We start from the raw sequence: 6,458 nt of genomic DNA, 5'->3' as shown, positions 1-6,458 counted from the left end.
GCTGGACTCATTTGAGTCCAGTCTTTTCTCCCGCCCAGGCGGGGGGTCAGACTTGAAGATCTACAAGGTCCCTTCCAACCCTACTTCTATGATTCTATGATATGATTCTCCCAGGATAAACCTCCTGCCTGCTTGTGGATTACATGCCTCAAGGAAATTGCATGCTGTTATGAGCTCACGCCCTTGGTCATTAACTAGACTAGTCATGAACACAGAGGGAAACCCAGGACTGCTGCTAGCACCATGGAGACGGGGGTGGAGGAGTTGGGAGGAACAGGGAACCCTAGAGAGGCAGACAGTGCAATGCTCTGCCAGGTAACCTGATACCACCTGGAGAGGTTCCCTCAGCCTCCAGTGAAGTCACAGTAGTTAAGCAAACATATTTGTTCCTGTGGATAGTTATTGCACAATATCCCAGGCCAGCCCTGGGACCTCATCGTGGTCACCTCTTCCAGAGCTGTAGCATGCCAAAGGACAGTCCAGACGTCATCAGGCTCTGTACATCCATGCTGATTCACTGTTCATACAGTCATTCACCAAGCACAAAGCACATGCAATGAGATACCACCAACCTTTCAAGCAGAGTAAAGGGCCAACCCATTAAAATGAGAGCAAAACAACTCACACCTTCCATTGAGGTGCTCAGTTCCTTGCTGGAGCCGATCCCAAGGCAGTATAAATAGTGTGAGAAAATAAGCCAGAGTCTGCTTTACCTAACCAATGTCCTATCCTAGTACACAAAATAGCTGACCTTACCAGACCCTCACCATTGTCACTGCCAATCAAAGTTTACTTCTCTTCACTCTGTATCATCTCCATCCCCTCCCCAAACTCATGTCCCCGTAGCCTCCGGCTGATCAACAAGTACAGCAACAGTAGGAAAGGATGGGTGGTTTAATGGAATTAGCATTAGAGTTGACTTCAGGAAATACAAGGTCAAGTCCCAGCTGAACTACAGATCACGTCTTTGATTATAGCCATTTGCCTCATCTAATCCGGTAACACTGGTATTATGGCTCTTCACAGAAAATGTTTCTCTGTCTGTAGGGATTAGACATGTCTCCTCCACAGTGATGAACAACTTAATATAGGGGGTTGAGAAGGTAGTCCACTATCATACTTGGCCATTTATTTGCTGTTGCTTAAAACAAGCATATACATACATTCAATACACGCCATGTTCACAGCTCTTCTAGGGATGCATGTGTTGGTGAGGTTTTTTCATTAACACTGACTGCTTATGTAGTACCCAGGCCAATCAGGACATGGTGTCACTACTGCAAACTGCTTCAGTCTGGCATTTAGAGCTCACCACTTAGTAACCTAATTCTATTTAGGACGTACCAAAAAGAGGAGGACGTGCTTTCCCTTCACTCTGCTAGTTCAGTGGCATTAACAGGAGTCAAAATATATTTGGATGCTATGGTGAGAATGGCCAAATAAATCTGGTATATAAGTATCACAAATATAGGAGCCTAACTCTGCACTGCACTAGACAGAGGGATCGCAGACAGCATCCACTATTGAAAGGCTCAGAGTAGTTCCTGCCTGTCATGTTTTTTGCATGAGTTTACTGAACACATACAAATGTGCGTGCAGCACAGCTTGTTTTGCAGTATTGTTTTATTGCAGACTGACATACAGACAGAAGACACATCAGTTGTTTCACTAGTGGTTTGCTATGGTTTTCTTGGGGGGAAAAAAATTTGAAAGTTATGTAGTGAGAAAGACTTGAGCAAACAGTCAATGGTTTTAGATTGTGCACATTAGGAACCATTATGATCTGCAACACATGGAGTAAATCTGTGTATTTGGAAGGGCGCAGAAGGATGTCTTTTACACAGCTGACTTGTTACCCAAGTTCTCTCTCTAGGTCCTTTCCACCGCTCACACAGCACCAAGGACTTTGCATGACAAACTCTGCCCTAACACTTTTGCAGCTCTGTTACCCTCCCTGCATTTGCACAGCACCAACTGACTGACACTTAGTCACACAACTATCACCGGTGCACAGAAAGGAGCAGAACACAACCTCTCCCGTAGCTGGGCTGCACTGAGCAGAGTGGAAAGTCAGCAAAACATACTGAGTTCCCAAGAGCAGCTCAGATAACAGACTGGGAGCCCGTCAGCCAAGGAAGAGCAGAATGCTTGCATGGAATCAGGGTTCAGAGCAGAGCTGCACTTTCAGTGGCTTCCTACCAAGCTACTGACAGGGAAAATACCTGCCTCTCTTCCCACCTCCAGGCCCCATGACTCACCTGTGCTGGTGCAAATGAGAGGAATATTTGGGCTCCTGGAGTTGCAATCTCTGCCGGCCTTAGTCCATCCCCCCCGAGAGCGGTGTCCTGCGCCTGGGACAAAAGCTGCCCGGGAACCTCTCAGTCCTGCTTTGTAGGCGCACAGCAGTCCCAAGGTAGCGTCCCCTCCCCTTGGCCTGCGACCAATCACCTGCCCACAGGAAAGAGGCCATTCTTCCCAGAGCTTCTCTTTCTGCAGGTCCAGGTGATACAGGCAGGTTGTACTAGTTGGCTCTGTCCCCAGTACCCAGACGTCATCATAACCTCAAGCTTTCAATATTAACCACTTCACTGCTGGGGAAAGGGTGTGACCACATGGCCAAAAGCCTCAGTCCATGGTCTGAGTGCTGCTATCCTGGATGTACTGTGGAGTATCACCCTGATTAATGAGGCATGTTTATTAAGAAACAGATTCCAGGGTCCCTGCACTTCCTGGCAGCAGCGAAAGGGGTTTAGCATGCATATTGATATTCCTCCCAAGTCCATCATAAATGCAGTAGGCAATGCAAGATGCCTCCCTGCACTGACTTAGAGGAACCCTAAGGCCATGGGAACAGGAAGGTCACTCATCCCCAGGAAGCCACGCCAGCTTGGAGCTCCACTGCTGCTTCGGTCCAAGATGCAAGCCGCTCCCTCGGGCCTCTGCTCAGTGAAGCAGGTCAGCTTCCCTTTCATCTGCTGCTACTTGGCAATAGATGTACAGACAGATGGAGGGAAAGAAGCCTCCACCCCAGACCTCAGCTCCCACAGCATTCCAGTACTGGCTTCCTCCACCTGTAGCTCTGCAGTGCCCCTCATGCCTGGCTCACTACCCACTTCTATTCCAACCTAGAGTCTCTATACACATAGCTGCACTAATGCCCCCAGTTCTGACCAGGTAGTCCAGTCTCCTCTTCCATTAGCACACCACCACAGCCAGACATCCTTCAGACCTTATCAACAAGGATCCTGATTTTCTCTCTTTAAAAATCCCAAATTCTCCAATTTAAAAAAATTTGCAAATTCTCCAATTAAAACCCCCAAATTTGTATTTTTCTGTGATCAAAATGAAGTGTGTGTGTGTGTATGTGTTCATTGAACATAATGTTTTATTGATCTATTTACAATTTTAAAGCAGTTTGGAAGCCTACCAATGCCTCAGTCACTATAATAAAACATGTTCTAAATACCTATAAATTCTGCCATTTGGTTTTGGGTTTTTTAATCCCTGCCCCATTCACTCACCAGGATGTGGGTCCAGCTGTGGCTCTCTCCCCTACCTCTGCCCCCACCCCTGCCCCTGCTGCTTGTGGTGCTCAGCAGCCCTGATATGCTGGTGCCTTGCTCATGCCACTGCCCCGCACTCCCCACCCACAGCCCCCCACCCTCCAGCCCTGCTGGAGTGTCCCCCCAGGTCCCAGGGCTATGGGGCCAGGGAACCTGGGTCTGTGGCCCCCTGCCCACCCAGCAGCACCTGAGCCCCAGCTTCTGCCTGTGGGAGACAGCATCTGGTGCAGCCTGAGCAGAGTGCAGAGCCCAGCTTCCCCATGGGTTGCATAGCCGGAGTGGAGCCCATGCTAGGATGTGGATGCACGCTGCCAGCTGTGGGCTTGGGGCTTCTGGCCCTGGTGTCCTCCCCGCTCCATGGCCCAGAGGGCAAGACCTGGGGCAAGAGGGCAGAGTGGGGCAGGAATCCTCAGTGTCACTGCTGGGATCCCTGCACTGCCACGGCAAGGTGACCCCTGTCCTCTTGGCAGCAGCAGGGGGACACAACTCTGTGCTACCACCCCAACTCCTGCTGGATGGGCAAGGGGCATCTTGCCATCGTAGTGTGGGGCTCCCAGCAGAGGCAACAAGCCTCCCCATCCCACTCTGCCCTCCCACACTGGGTCTCACCCACCGTACTGCAGAGGCCCCAGCGGGAGGAGCCCCAAGCCTGCAGCAGGCAGCTTGCATCTGTCCCAGCCCGCGTACAAACCTGGGAGGCATGTGCCCTCTATGTCTCCCCCGCAGAGTGCGTGCAGCAACGGGGAGGCAGCCCCCACCACTGCCGCCCAAACCAGCTGCCTGTGGCTCCATCCTGCTCCCTGCCCAGGACCTGCGGCCACACATTCCACCCCCAAGCCCCATGTGCCACCCCCACTGGGCAGCAGCCTCAGCCCTGCCTAATTCCCTCCCGCCCTATGGGGGGCCTCAGTTCCCCCCCACTCCAGACTTACCTGCAGGGAGCTGCAGGAGCTGCTTTCATGCTGCCTGGCTGCCATGTGAATGTGTGCATGCACACAGGCACGTGGCACCCCCTACCTGATGGCCCTCCTCCCACTCCCCCCGACCCCTTGCAGACTGAAACTGTGCCAGCCTACAAGGAGAAACCCACCGTTTCCCTTGTTTTTCTCCATTAAAGAAGAAAAGTCATTTTTTTCCTCCTTAAAGAGAGAGAAAATCCACTTCTTTCTCCTTAAAATGAGAAAATCTGGGTTTTACCTGTTTTTTCCTTAGTGAAGCCCCCTTTGTCTTATGGTTCCTGCTAAATTCTGGGGCAGCCTCATGGGCCTGATCTGTTCTAAGGACTGTACTGAGGACCACATAGATCTGTACTGAGGACTTCCTTTGTCTGAAACAAAGGCTGTCCAAATATACCTTGCCCCTGCAGTGTGCGAATGCAGCACAGCCCTAAGAAACTCCCTTTACCTTGGCGCGTGATCAATCACCTGCCCACAGGAGAGCCATTCTTCTCAGAAATGAGGGCAGGGCACTTGCTGGAAACCTGGGTAAGAACCAGGGTGAGGTGCTTCTCTACACCTCCTTTCCACCTCTTAACTGTTTCCGTTGTAAGTTATTCAAACCAGAAGCCATCTTTCACTTTGTGTATGTGCGGGCACTACTCTCAATACCAATAATGTTGGAAACCCACCAAATGAATTTTGCTCATGAACCAATGGGGTGTAGTTGCAAGAGCATAAGCCCCAAGAGCCATCAGATGTCCCTTGATGAGACAGCTTTATCCAAATGGCACTTCCTGCTGAGATACCCAGAAAGCTGCCTCTGCCAGTGGGCTAGAGAAGGAGGGCTGCAACATTATAGCTAAACAACGTAAGTCACTCCAGTGAAGAAGTTATTTTAACCTGTTCACTGCTGGATTCAATGCCATACCCCATTGCCCTCTGTGAATACTGAGCTGGAGATGTCCCCAGCCTGTTTTGGGGCAGGGAGGGTGAAAATGAAGCAGGGAAGAGCTTACTGGCATTGGCAGGGTCCCTGCTGCAAGCCCTGGGCTGGTCTACAGGATAATCTGGCACAAACCTCTGGCCAGTCCCTGAGTGTTCAGCTCTCCTGGCTCAAGGGGTAATTTTCCCCCACACACCACAGAGCTAACACCTCGAGGTGCATTCAGTACAGTAGTTAGTTACTCACCCATTCATGAGACTTTTGCACATGTTGGAGAAGTTGTGGCTCTGGCTTCTCAGGCCTTCCTTCCTCTGGACCCTGCACAAGAGGTCTTGTGACCCATCCTCCTGGCTCCTGTCCTCCAGCATGGTCCCCCCAGCAGAGCCAGCTGCCTTCACTATTTGGCTGGCGCTACCCTCACACCTGCCTCTTCTGTACAAAGGCTTCTATATAGTACTGAGCTTGACCAGACATTTGACTCCTGTTGAGCCTCCATGACAGCTACTCCAGAGGGACAGAGAGAAAGGCTGATCATTTAGTGTTGGTGGTGCCAGGGGTACAACCAGGACATAGGCAATCAGGGCTTGACCCCTGCAGGTTACAAGCCTAGGGGGAATCAGGAAGCTAGGAGCAGGAGTCATGGGGATCAGGAACAGGTAGGTCAGGAGGCCAGTCTCTAGAAGGGACTGAGACATAGGTGGTCACCTTAACTAGAATCACAAGCTGAGGGAAAGGGGTGGGTGGGAATCAGGAAAAAGAAGCAGGGATCCAGTCCAGCATCATTAGCCAAAGGGGTTTGCAACAGGGAGCTGTAGCTGAACAGGATCAGAACATGGACAGTCCCTAGGTTATGCTACAAGTCAGGAGCTGGCCAACAGAAAAGGGGTCTGGCCTGCAGTCTGGAAGCTCACAGGGTCAAGGAGCCAGCAAGACAATCTGAAAGCATACAGGGTCAGGCTGGAGTCTGGAAGCCAACCAGCAGGACCCAGGGAATAGGAAACCAGGAACAACAAG

General features: G+C 51.1%; 1 protein-coding gene across 2 annotated transcripts in view; it reads right to left on the bottom strand.

Annotated features, from left to right (window-relative positions):
- LOC109292819 (ectonucleoside triphosphate diphosphohydrolase 8-like) overlaps positions 1 to 5,782 on the bottom strand; it is a 19,324-nt gene extending 13,542 nt beyond the window's left edge. The window contains exon 1 of one of the 2 annotated variants that reach the window (XM_019510419.1): positions 5,691 to 5,782. The gene's annotated coding sequence lies outside the window, so the exon portion shown is untranslated. Of the gene's footprint in view, positions 1 to 2,258; positions 2,417 to 5,690 lie in introns of those variants that run through there. The other variant, XM_019510418.1, reaches the window with a different exon arrangement.
- Between the last annotated feature and the right edge of the window lie 676 nt (positions 5,783 to 6,458).

Source organism: Gavialis gangeticus, unplaced genomic scaffold (assembly GCF_001723915.1).
Source record: "Gavialis gangeticus isolate Ggan-Ray unplaced genomic scaffold, GavGan_comp1, whole genome shotgun sequence".
NCBI lineage: Eukaryota > Metazoa > Chordata > Crocodylia > Gavialidae > Gavialis > Gavialis gangeticus.
Note: the sequence above shows the minus strand (reverse complement) of the source record. Positions and strands in the feature narration are given on the sequence as shown.